This window comes from Procambarus clarkii, chromosome 1 (assembly GCF_040958095.1).
Source record: "Procambarus clarkii isolate CNS0578487 chromosome 1, FALCON_Pclarkii_2.0, whole genome shotgun sequence".
In the NCBI taxonomy this organism is placed as follows: domain Eukaryota; kingdom Metazoa; phylum Arthropoda; class Malacostraca; order Decapoda; family Cambaridae; genus Procambarus; species Procambarus clarkii.
Window position 1 is genome coordinate 43002037 of NC_091150.1, and position 12500 is coordinate 43014536.

General features: G+C 45.6%; 1 protein-coding gene across 3 annotated transcripts in view; it reads right to left on the bottom strand.

Moving 5' to 3' along the window:
• LOC123753467 (LIM/homeobox protein Lhx1-like) overlaps nucleotides 1–12500 on the bottom strand; it is a 311621-nt gene that overhangs the window by 60818 nt on the left and 238303 nt on the right. Inside the window, exon 2 of one of the 3 annotated variants that reach the window (XM_069302397.1) lies at nucleotides 8005–8146. The exons of the other annotated variants lie outside the window; for them this stretch is intronic. The gene's annotated coding sequence lies outside the window, so the exon portion shown is untranslated. The remainder of the gene's footprint in view (nucleotides 1–8004; nucleotides 8147–12500) is intronic. 3 annotated transcript variants of the gene reach the window in all.

Consider the following 12500-nt stretch of genomic DNA (forward strand, 5'->3'; position numbering starts at 1 on the left):
ATGCAGGTCGGCGTTCAATCCCCGACCGTCCAAGTGGTTGGGCACCATTCCTGGGTACCATTCCTTTCCACCGTCCCATCCCAAATCCTTATCCTGATCCCTTCCCAGTGTTATATAGTCGTGATGGCTTGGCACTTTACCCCTGATAGTTCCCTAGTTCCCTCTCCCGCTCCTTGCCCGGAGCTGCTCGGGCAGGAGCGGCAGCCCTGCTTGTCTGAGGGCCACCAGAGGCAGTACCCATTATTTTCCCTCGTTACTGTTGGTGCTGAAGCGAGGTAACTAGGCCTCCTTCTCCCAACGGTGTACACCAGCAACCCGAGGCACTCCCGTCTGCCTGCCTGCTTGCCTGTCTGTCTCTCTGTCTCTCTGTCTTTGTCTGCGCCTGCCTGCCTGCTAACATGTTTACCTGAGATGAACAGAACTTGAAGAGTGAAGAGATGAACAGAACTTGTTGAAAAGATCCTGAAACAGGTCGATAGTTGGCTTGACTGATGATGTAAGCATACCACAAGATGGGAACGAGCACGGTGGATCACCATATTCCATCAGGGAAGCAATAATGGGAGTTAAATGTGGAGCAGACGAGAGGGGAAGGTGTAAGAGGAGGAAGGTGGATAGAGGCAAGAGTGAAGATGTGGAGGAGCAGTGTGAGGGGGGACTCAAGAGGAGAGTGGAGGCAGCAGGACCATGGTGTGTGTGTGTGTGTGTGTGTGTGTGTGTGTGTGTGTGTGTGTGTGTGTGTGTGTGTGTGTGTGTGTGTGTGTGTGTGTGTGTGTGTGTGTGTGTGAAACTCGAAGAGGGAAAATTACGAGTAATTGAGAAAAACGGCCGAGTCTGGTGTACGTGTCCGTGTACGTGTGCGTGTACGTGTTCCGTGTACGTGTCCGTTTCCGTGGTCCGTGTACGTGTCCGTTTCCCCATGGCCAGGAGATTGGGCACGGGATTTGGCCCTCTATATTGCCTATACATCTACGTATAATATGTTTGGGACCTTTGCTGACACTTGATGGACAATTAGCGTGCAACAGAGGACGAGGTTGAGCTGGGTCTAGATATCCCCGTGTCTGTTAAAACCAATATTGCTCTAAACCTTCGGGTCTAATGGGAGATAAATCACGGACTCTCAAAGGTCTGAAAGCACTAGAATAACTAGTGATGATTTGGTTAGATCAGGTTGGGATAGCGTCCACCAGACTGTGCGACACAGTGGTTGCCAGGATCAGGTTGGGTTACCGTTATCTGTGGCAGGTGGCTACAGGTGACGGATCTTCCAATCCGGAGCACTCCAGGTGCAAACTCTGCGAGCAGGAATTGGGTACTCACACACACACATTAAATCTCACACACTACATTATTGAGTGTTCAGTTATCAGACCATTCAGACCCGTTGGCATGAGGTACCTACAGCTTTGCAATTACTTTATTTACTCTCTTGTTCTTGAAGATATCCTCATAGTTCACCTAGAGTGTGCCAGTGCAGACTACAGATCACATGGCCCTGTATAAATAACAATCCTGCGAGATTAGTCTTTAGTATCAAACTATGTAGCTCCTCATATAGTCTGAAGTCGCTGTTTAAATGCGGGTGTGCCTGTATGTGTTAATTAAAAAGTTAACAAAAAACAAGATCCACGGATATACTATACCCATAACATTGCCTTTTGCTCGATTAAATTCCAGAAGCCATTATCAAACCACTTTTGAAATGAGTCTTGATCTGTTTTCAAGGTATCACAATCCCACTCTGTCCTGATTCTTCGTATTGACTTTACATCATCTGCAAACATTATTATGAAGGAGCAAATTTTCTGTCATATCACAGACATATATTAGAAGAAAGATGGGGGTCTAATGTCGAGCCTTGTGGTACTCCCTTCGTAACGTCTCTCCACTCTATGCTTCCTTTCTGAGAGGTACTCTTTCTCTCTCTCTCTCTCTCTCTCTCTCTCTCTCTCTCTCTCTCTCTCTCTCTCTCTCTCTCTCTCTCTCTCTCTCTCTCTCGCTCTCACTCTCACTCTCACTCTCACTCTCTCTCACTCTCTCTCTCTCTAGCGTGTGAATCTCCGGCGCGAGACAGAATCGAATACTTTCTGACAGCCGAGGAATATGCAGCCACACTCCCTCTCTTGTTTGATTGATGTTATCTTGTTATCTTGTAAGAAGTTTGTCAAGCAGAATATTCTCTCGTTAAATGTGTGCTGATACAAAAGCTTAACTGATGTAAGTGTTGTACTGATCTGCTGTAGCTCTGGTGTCTTCTGTCAGGGTGTCCATGGTGTCAGAGAGCTTTAAGGTGTGGTGGTAGATCAGTGAGGTGCCTCGCTGTGGTTGTCATCACCCTCATTTATGGCAATAATGCGCCATGGATGATCCCGAGGGCACATTCTTCCTCCCCAGCCATCTCACTCCTCCTCCTTCTCCTCGTCCTCATCCTCTTATTATTCTTTCTTCTCTTCTTTCTCCTCTCCTTCGAGATTCTGCAGACACTCCTCTATGTTAGTGAAGGTGTTGTTCTCCCAGCTGCTGTTGTGGCTGCGCAGTGTTGTGAGGGGCGCAGTGTTGTGACGGGTGCAGTGTTGTGAGGGGTGCAGTGTTGTGAGGGGCGCAGTGTTGTGACGGGTGCAGTGTTGTGACGGGCGCAGTGTTGTGACGGGCGCAGTGTCGTGACGGGCGCAAGGTAAGATGTTTGTATCGTGCATATTACTTATGTATACCCGCGTCTTCACGATGGATGATTAGTTACGTGTTAAGACTCTACTCTGTACACACGCCAGGTGAGTACATGTAGGCCGACACACTTGTACACATAAATACTTTCTAACGGTTAGAACGTGTTCTCTCTCCCTCTCTCTCCCTCTCTCTCCCTCTCTCTCTCTCTCTCTCGCTCTCTCGCAACTAACAAAAACACAGAAATAAAGGTGGTGGGAAATGTTCCGTGGCTGCCACCCCGTCACACCGCTGTCACTTCCCACCACAAAACTGTATTGCCTTCTCCTCCTTCACCACAAAATTGTACAACGGTTTAGCACGAAAACACTGACGCATGCCTTCCCCCTTCCCCCTCTCTCTCTCTCTCTATCTATCTTTTTCTTTTTCAGTGTGTCATTTCCTCTATCTGCTTACTTTTCGTAATATCGTCCGTCTTTCTGTTCAATGTTAATTCGTTTCGACAGTTTCAGAAATATTGTATATATATTCCCTAATGTTCCCAACCCAACTGGAAGCCTCTGGGATACTATACCTCCCTTGTCCCAGCTTGTCCCAGCTCTTGTCCCAGCTTGTCCCAGCTCTCGTCCCTCTCTTGTCCCATCTCCCTCGAGAGTGCAAATTGAGACACTTCAAGCTGTATCATAGAGAAGATCCCAGATACCATGTATCTGGCTTGGTATCTTTCTTTGTGTTTCTCTACAGATTTTGTTCATTCTGTAATACGACGACCAGAACTGCGCAGCCAATCCTAGGACTGTAGCTGAAGGATGATGGGCTTTAGCTGCTGCTGCTGTAGTTATAAATCCCAGCACCGTTGTTGTCTGGACCTCAGGTCGCTGCTAACTACGACCCCCCAAGTCTGGCAGTGATAACTATCCTTGACTTATTTATATGGTATCTGACACAAAGATTTCCAGAGATGTTCCAAAACCAGGTCGGAAAAAGTTCACAAGTTATCAAAATTTGCTCAAGATGTTTACATGAAGTCTCCAGGAACCTTTACGACACAGTCCGTAAATATATCAAAGAGCCTTTAACGAAATGTTTCCAGACGAATCCAAAGAACCTTCAGAGTCCATGACGCCGTCTCAAGATGTCTCCAGACCAGGTCCGCGGATTGTTTGGACCTGACTTGGACCGTGGTCTCCAGACTTTCTGAACTGTGGTCTCCAGACCACGGCGCAAAATGGTGACAGGCAAGAGGCATTGAACTACAGGCCAGTGTCCCTAACTTGTATACCATGTAAGGTGATGGAGAAGATCGTGAGAAAAAAACTAGTAACATATCTGGAGAGAAGGGACTTTGTGACTCCCCATCTTCATGGGTTCAGGGAGGGTAAATCTTGCCTCACAGGTCTAATAAAATTCTACGACCAGGAGGCAAAAATTAAGCAAGGAAGAGAGAGGTTAGACTGTATTTTCTTCGACTGTCAGAAATCCTTTGACACTGTACCCCATTTGAAGCTTGTCCATAAGCTGATGAAATAGGAAGGATTAATTGGTAAGGTACTCCAGTGGATAAGAGAGTACCTAAGCAATATGAAGCAGAGAGTTACTGTGAGGGGTGAGGTTTCAGAATGGTGTGAAGTCACCAGCCGAGTCCCCTCAGTGTTCTGTACTTGGACTATCCTGTTTTTTCATACGTAAATGATCTTCCAGAAGGTATAGACTGATTCCTTTCAATGTTTGCTGATGATGCCAAAATTATGAGAACTATTAAGACAGAAGAAAACAGCATGAAGCTACAAGATGACCTGGACAAACTAAAGGAATGGTCTGACAAATGGCAATTAGAGTTTAACCCGAGCAAATGTAACCTAACGAAGATAAGTGTAAGGAGTAGGTGGCCAGATACAAAGTACCATTTGGGAGATGAAATCGTTCAAGAAGAGGAGAGAAAGATCTGGCGGTTGAAAGTTTATATTTAGTCACATACAAAAGGTCTTACATTCTTGTAAAGCACGCATAGCGTTTCTGGCAGGTTCTTAATCTTAATTTTCCCTGGAATACGACCCATCAAAGCGTTTAACAACCAGGTGCCTATTTGTTGCTGAATGGACAAAGGCTACAGTTAGGGATTCCCGTCTAGTCAATCCTCCCCCCGGCCAGGATACGAACCCAGGCCAAATCTCTATCGAAGCGCGGGGCGAGCGTGTTACCACTGCGCCACGGGGACCACGATATCACGCCAGATCTGTCCTCTGAAGCCCCTGTTATGACCCTTGCCTAATCAGTTCAGACTGGATACGCTGAAGTCATACCTTCAAGTGTTAAGGTTTACATTTAAATACTCCGCAGTATTTAAATTTATGCAATTTTTATCTTGAAATGTCATTATTTACACGTGTATATATGTGTATACATTACACATGAGATTATCCACACCTGTCAAGAGGCACGGTCGCTGCTACTGTCACACACTCAGACACTGTCTGAGTGTGTCTGAGTGTGTGGGTGGTAGCTTATTGTTTCTGTTGTGTATCTATATGTATTATGCAAATTTTGTGTTGTTGATCATCTGCCCGTGTTCCCGAGTTGTATAATTTACTTAAGTGTATTTCATGTTTCATTTTCGTTACTCCGAGAGGAGTTATGTGAGAGTACAATGTTGGTATTGATAGATGACCTTCGGTGGTCAGCAGGAGCTGCTTGTGGGGGGGGGGGGGGGGTAGAAATAGCCTAAACTACTATATCCCTTTGAGATGTATTTCTTTCTTATCTCAATAAACATACTTGAACTTGAAGGAGCTGCTTCACAGGTCTCTGGGTTGTGAAGGAGTCACACGTTTTGTGTGTGTTCTCTCGCTGAGTAATTTTATAGTAGGGATATTTGTATATTTATTTACTTATATTTACAAGAGTTGTTACATTCTTGTACAGCCACTAGTACGCGTAGCGTTTCGGGCAAGTCCTTAACCCTATGGTCCCTGGAATACGACCCCCGCGAAGAATCGTTTTTACAACCAAGTACACATTTTATTGTTGAGTTAAACAGAGGCTACAGTTAAGGATTTGCGTCCAGTATATTCTCCCCGGCCAGGATACGAACCCATGACAAAGCGCTCGCGGAACGCTAGGCGAGTGTCTTACCACTACACCACGGAGACTGTGGCGTAGTGGTAAGTTGACCTGGTCCAATGGTTCCACTGGACCAGGTCCAGGGAGCCCCAGACCAGGACCAGGGGAGACCCCAGACCAGGTCCAGGGAGCACCAGACCAGGTCCAGGGAGCCCCAGGGGAGCCCCCAGACCAGGTCCAGGGAGCCCCCCAGACCAGGTCCAGGGAGCACCAGACCAGGTCCAGGGAGCCCCAGGGGAGCCCCCAGACCAGGTCCAGGGAGCCCCCCAGACCAGGTCCAGGGGAGCCCCCAGACCAGGTCCAGGGAGCCCCCCAGACCAGGTCCAGGGGAGCCCCCAGACCAGGTCCAGGGAAGCCCCCAGACCAGGTCCAGGGGAGCCCCCAGACCAGGTCCAGGGAGCCCCCAGACCAGGTCCAGGGGAGCCCCCCAGACCAGGTCCAGGGGAGCCCCCAGACCAGGTCCAGGGGAGCCCCCAGACCAGGTCCAGGGAAGGCCCCAGACCAGGTCCAGGGGAGCCCCCAGACCAGGTCCAGGGAGCCCCCAGAGCCTGGTGGTCACACTAATCTTCGTAATTTATGATGAAAAATTCTCAGGTCTGCGTCCCCGGGGAGGATCAGAAATGACGGGTTGGATGTTCCTAATTGTGACGTGTGAACCTCTGCAGTGTGCAACCCCTCCCCCCCCCCCCACTGTGACGTGTGGACCTCTGCAACCTGCACCACCCGAACACTAACCACTCTAAAAGTCTGTTCTATCCCATCCCCCACTTCGCGCCGTAGTAGAGATGCGGAGGACTGACACGCGGAAGGTAGAGTGGTCACTTAATTCTACCATCTGAATACGAGTCCCGAAGCGGGCGTGAACGCGTTGGCGACGTGTTCAAGAAGATTGCTCCAGGGAGCAATCTCTCTTCAACCTCTCTCTTCTTCTTCAAGAAGAAAAGAGAGGTGGAAGACTGACATTTAGAGGCATCAGCTGGTGAGGACGGGGTAGAATGACATCATGAATACTTGTTACCGGCATGTGACAGTTATACTTTTTAAGACATTTTGAAGACGTCAGTGGGTAGTGTTTTATGTTATGAAAAGAACAAAAGAAAAATGATGGAGAAACAAAATTATTCCTGAGTCTAGTTAATATGACACTCCGAGAGTCGTGGTGGAATTCCCGTTGACACCGTGTCAAGTAGCAACCCGTTCTCGCAAATTCGTAAAGTCAATATTGACTTATTAACTACGTGCATAGGTGACATACTTAACATAATAGATACCCTTAAAAAGATTCATAGAAAACACCGACCTTACCTAACCTTGTTAGTATCTTAAGATAAGCATCTTATTGCTTCGTAATTACAATTATTACCTAACCTATAATAGGTATAGGTTAAGTAATAATTGTAATTACGAAGCAATAAGATGCTTATCTTAAGATACTAACAAGGTTAGGTAAGGTCGGTGTTTTCTATGAATCTTTTTAAGGGTATCTATTATGTTAAGTATGTCACCTATGCACATATTTAATAAGTCAATATTGACTTATTAAATTTGCGAGAACGGGTTGCAACTAGCGCTCGTTTCACTTACGCCAATCCCGACCCGACTATGTTAGGCACGTACCCCACAGGAATCAGGGTGAAAAATGGGTGAGGCTAGTGGCTGACCTACAGCCTTTAATACTCATTGAAATTTACAGATGTAGAATTTTTTTCGTTGTATTATATATTATTATAATTTTTGTACTAAAAATTTACATAGAAATGTGACCAAACCTAGCCCAATCGAACCTTACTAACCTAAGTCATTAACTAGTGTTCTTAATATATTAATATTGATAAGAATGAACCAATTTAGAAAGATATATATATTACACTAAAATCGCTTTGCCTGCTATTGGAACCGTGTAAAGCAAAGCAAATAGGACCTTGCTTATTGGGCCAGTTACTGTGTTTTCGGCTATTAGGTACGAGATCTATATTACATATTTTATCTTATATGTATATACCCCTCTCTCTCTCTCTCTCTAGGCCAAGTATGTGGTACACGCCCCCTGTGTGCCCCTGACGAAGGCACCCCCAGTCTCCCCCCACATACGACGGACCGACCCGCCTCTCCCACCACTCTGGAAGGAAAAAAAAGAATTGCTACATTCACTCGTTATTTGCGAAGTTCAGAGTGTAGGGAAGGAAGAGTGTGGGAGAGCAATCAGCCTCTGGTTACCTGTGAGATGTCCGGCAAGGCTGAGTATGCAGGGTTGGTATGACTTTAGTACCTCCTGCCTTCCTTGCTATTGGGACATCCGGGGCTCACAAGTTAGAGCATCAGGCTGGCGTTCTCAATGACTCGAGGCTCGACCAGCATTCTGAAAAATTAATATATATATATATATATATATATATATATATATATATATATATAATATATATATATATAAATATATATATATATATATATATATATATAATATATATATATAAATATATATATATATATAATATATAATATATAATATATATAATATATAATATATATAATATATATATATAATATATAATATATATATATATAATATATATTATATACATATAATATGTATATATTATATATATAATATATACATATAATATACATATACATATAATATATATTATATACATATTTATATATATTATTTATATATATTATATAAATTATATATTTATTATATATATATATATATTATATATATCATATATATACACATTATATATATATTTATTATATATGTTTAATATACATATATATAAATATTATATATATATTATATATATATTATATATATTAAATATATATATATAATATATATTATATATATATATTTAGTTATATCGTGCCTAATAGCCAGAATTCACTACTCGGACCAATTTGTCTAGCAGGTAGTGTGATTTTCGTTATTTAAAATTAAATAATTTAAATTAGGTAGGTTAGCATAGGTTAGGTCATATTGCTACATTAGTTTTAATTCTAATTAAAACATATATATATATATATATATATATATATATATATATATATATATATATATATATATATATATATATATATATATTTCACATTTTTCTTAATAAATTTATGAGCCTTGTAATTTAGTGTGATATTTGTTAATTATAATTATGGAGTGTGATACAGGAACCTGTCCCCCCATACATGACGGCTCCCGTAAAGACCGCGGCTGGGGTCTCCAGACCGCGGCTGGGGTCTCCAGACCGCGGCTGGGGTCTCCAGACCGCGGCTGGGGTCTCCAGACCGCGGCTGGGGTCTCCAGACCGCGGCTGGGGTCTCCAGACCGCGGCTGGGGTCTCCAGACCGCGGCTGGGGTCTCCAGACCGCGGCTGGGGTCTGGGGTCTCCAGACCGCGGCTGGGGTCTCCAGACCGCGGCTGGGGTCTCCAGACCGCGGCTGGGGTCTCCAGACCGCGGCTGGGGTCTCCAGACCGCGGCTGGGGTCTCCAACACACTCATTGTTGCTCTCCAAAAATTCTCGTTTGGAAGTATTAATGTTGAACAATTCCAGATAAAATGGGCACCAACCAAATTTCGGGTCTTTTCTTAATGTATATATGTGAAGAATTTGGACTAATATTGTGTTGGGAATAGGACAGGTTAGATTAAGTTATTGCCGTGCTTGTTATATGTTCTTGAGTACATAAGAACATTTGAATTAAGGAAATTGCAAAAGGCTTATTAGCCCACACGAGGCGGGTAATATTTATATCCAACAAAAACTCATTCGTATGTCTAACCTACGCTTGAAACAATCAAGTGATCCCACGTCAATTATGTTACCAGGTATACTATTCCACAGATCATAAAAACCCTGTTTACCAGGCCAGTAATTACCCGTAATACCAATAAGAGAATATTTATGGGGAAAAAAATCCATATTTTAAGTAACACCATTTCAAACACGGAGTTTTCTGCTTTCTCCGCCACCATCAGTTTAGTGTGTGGGAGGACCTGGGAGTGTGTGGGAGGACCTGGGAGTGTGTGGGAAGACCTGGGAGTGTGTGGGAGGGCCTGGGAGTGTGTGGGAGGACCTGGGAGTGTGTAAGAGGGCCTGGGAGTGTGTGGGAGGACCTGGGAGTGTGTGGGAGGACCTGGGAGTGTGTGGGAGGACCTGGGAGTGTGTGGGAGGACCTGGGAGTGTGTGGGAGGACCTGGGAGTGTGTGGGAGTGTGTGGGAGGGTCTGGGAGTGTGTGGGAGGGCCTGGGAGTGTGTGGGAGGACCTGGGAGTGTGTGGGAGGACCTGGGAGTGTGTGGGAGGGGCTGTGAAAGTCAGCACAGTGGCAGGAGCTGGCGGGCAGAGGGCGCGGCGGCCAGGGAGACCCGGTTGCTGCAGGAGGAAGAATAACTACCGCCGGGCGGTGATAAAGGTCCAGACATAATAAAACTAATGCGCGCCTTCCACCGCGTCCGCGCGCCGCCCCCCCCCCCCGGGCAGGAGTAATCAGTGACACTCCCTCGGGCGTGTCAGGGGCGGCTCTCACTTCTGCTGCGAGGGACGCGCGCCACAACGGGTCGTGTTCCCCGTTGTTCGACTGAACAACGGTAGTGGCATGAGGGGCGAGTTCTGTTGGGGGTGGGGGGTGGGGGGTTTTGAAGGGTGTTGGCGCGTGCGCGGAGCTCGCACGGGCACGTGACCGCGTGAGCTGTTACTGTCACGTGGTCATATAACTAGCTATCTAGTTATATGGCCACGATCTAGTTATCTAGTTTTATGAAGAGGATAAATAGCTATCCTCCCTTCTTCTTCCTCTTGTTCTTCCCTAACACCTTATTCTCTCCTACCCCTTCATCTCCACCTTCCTCCACCCCCCCCGCACACACACACACACACACACACACACACACACACACACACACACACACACACACACACACACACACATACGCAGTGAGAGTGTGTGTGGGATACACGTCTATACCCTCCATAGTGTATAGGTCACTGGAGACAGGAGACCTACCAGAAATATGGAAGACGCTAATGTGGTCCCAATATACAAAAAGGGCGACAGACAAGAGGCACTGAACTACAGGCCAGTGTCCTTGACTTGTATACCATGCAAGGTGATGGAGAAGACCGCGAGATAAAACCTAGTAACACATCTGGAGAGAAGGGACTTCGTGACAACCCATCAACATGGGTTCAGGGAGGGTAAATCTTGCCTGACAGGCTTAATAGGTGCACCAGTTGATTGACAGTTGACAGGCTTGACCAAAGAGCCAGAGCTCAACCCCCTCTCAAGCACAACTAGGTGAGTACACACACACACACACACACTAACGCAGATTATTCAACCTATTTCATCAAATAGTTTTGCAAAGAAATCAGGTTTTAGGATTAATCGCGAATCTACTTAAGCAAACAATAAAAGCAAATCAAACAAGGCATTACAGAGATAGAGGACACTATCAACAACACCCCCCTCCCCACCCCTTCCCTACTCAATTCCTCAACACTTTGTTTTCCACAAAGAAATATTAGTTTGGTCGCCCGCCTGAGCATTGGATTCCACATAGGCGCCCACCCATGACACATGACATTGCCAATGGTCCGGAGCGGGTGTCACAACGTTTGGGCAGGTGAGGGGTAGCAGAATGTGAACCTCCGTAAGGTGAAGGTGGCAGAGTGGCAGGCCGGGTCCTCCTAGTGAGTGAAAAATGTCCACTACACCTGACCACAAACTAGAGGTAATGAGAGGGCTGCTGCGCCCGCCACCCCACACCTGCGGCTATCCTGGACAACACACACACACCTGTCAGATCGGCCGTGGACGTCCCATGGGCGTCCTGGACAACACACATCTGTCACATCGGCCGTGGATACATGGTAACATTTAAGGTTGGGTTAATACCTGCTTCATGGGGTTCTGGGAGATCTGCTTCTCAAGTCCTGCCCAGACCAGACTTGACTTGTGAGAGTTTGGCCCACCAGGCTGTTGCTTGGAGCGCCCCGCAGGTCCACATATCCACCACAGCCCGGTTGGTCCGGCACTCCTTGAAGAAAACTCTAGTTTTCTCTTGAAGATGTCCACGGTTGTTACGGCAATATTTCTTATGCTCGCAGGGAGGGTGTTGAACAACCGCGGACCTCTGATGTTTATACAGTGTTCTCTGATTGTGCCTATGGCACCCCTGCTCTTCACTGGTTCTATTCAGCATTTTCTTCCATATCGTTCACTCCAGTATTATGTTATTTTAATGTGTAGACTTGTGTATGGCCCTCCAATATTTTTCATTTGTATATTATTTGCTATCTCTCTCGTCTCCTTTCTAGTGAGTACATTTGGAGAGCTTTGAGACGATCCCAATAATTTAGGTGCTTTATCTCGTCTATGCGTGCCTTATATGTTCTCTGTATTCCCTCTATTTCACCAATCTTTACTGCTCTGAAGGGAAAAGTGAGTACTGAGCAGTACTCGAGACGGGACAGCACAAGTGATTTGAAGAGTACAACCATTGTGATGGGATCCCTCGATTTGAAAATTCTCATAATCCATCCTATAATTTTTCTGACTGACGCAATATTTGCTTGGTTATGCTCCCTAAACGTTAGGTCGTCAGACATCATTATTCTCAAATCCTTGACATGCTGTTTTCCTACTATGGTCACATTTGATTGTGTTTTGTCCCCTGTATTATGTTTAAGGTCCTCATTTTTACCGTACCTGAGTACC